This window comes from Petaurus breviceps, unplaced genomic scaffold, assembly GCF_028583685.1.
Source record: "Petaurus breviceps papuanus isolate PSGF00001 unplaced genomic scaffold, PetGlider_PUasm1.0 229, whole genome shotgun sequence".
In the NCBI taxonomy this organism is placed as follows: Eukaryota; Metazoa; Chordata; class Mammalia; order Diprotodontia; family Petauridae; genus Petaurus; species Petaurus breviceps.
This window is the reverse complement of record NW_027185903.1, coordinates 14910293-14911036: the sequence shown is the minus strand read 5'-3', so window position 1 is coordinate 14911036 and position 744 is coordinate 14910293. Positions and strand designations below refer to the sequence as shown.

General features: G+C 46.1%; 1 protein-coding gene across 3 annotated transcripts in view; it reads left to right on the top strand.

The window, feature by feature from the left end:
- Nucleotides 1–548: 548 nt before the first annotated feature.
- The window catches only part of POC5 (POC5 centriolar protein), a 65262-nt gene continuing 65066 nt past the window's right edge, over nucleotides 549–744 (top strand). For all 3 annotated transcript variants that reach the window (XM_069096253.1, XM_069096251.1, XM_069096252.1), the window contains exon 1: nucleotides 549–701. The gene's annotated coding sequence lies outside the window, so the exon portion shown is untranslated. The remainder of the gene's footprint in view (nucleotides 702–744) is intronic.

The window sequence follows — 744 nt, the reverse complement described above, 5'->3', positions numbered from 1 at the left end:
TGGAAAAATTTACTTGAGCTGATGCAAAGTGAAATGCATTGTGTACAAAGTAACAGCAATATTGTGGGATGATTAGCTGCGAATGACTTAGCTATTCACAGCAATACAACGATTTAGGATGAAAAATTCTACCCATCCCCAGAGAAAGAATTGATGGTGACTGAATACAGATTGAAGCATACTTTTTCTAACTTTATTTTCCTTGAGGTTGTACGTGTGTGTGGTGTTTTTTGTTGGGTTTGTCTTTTCAAAAAAGGTCTATGTTTTCTTTCACAACATGACTAATGTGGAATGTTTCGCACTACTACAAAGATATAACCTAAAAATAAATAAACTGTGCATGCACAGTAGCGAGACCACTCCAGATTCGTTAAAACCCTTCAGAGCTTCCTTAGTAACTCTCTGGATCAGGGCACTCCGAAACCACACCCTTTCGCGTCCGCACTTCCTTTCCTTATTGGTTGAGGCCGGGCTAAGAGTTAAAAAGGAATGGAGACGGTACCGCCCCTGAACAAACTGACCAATCGTTCTACATTTTACTGAAAGCGCAGAGCCAATCAGGAGGGCACTCCTTGATGCTTCCTAGCAGTTTGAAACTGTCAGCTTTCTGCCGGGGGCCGGGGCTGTTCTAGAGTGAACGCCGGAGGGTGGCTGGAGCCGCAGTCGGACTAGAAGCCGAGGCCGCGAGCTGGGGCCGGCAGGTGGGTGGTTCTGAGTCCCCGAGCGGGATCGGTCAGGTTACAT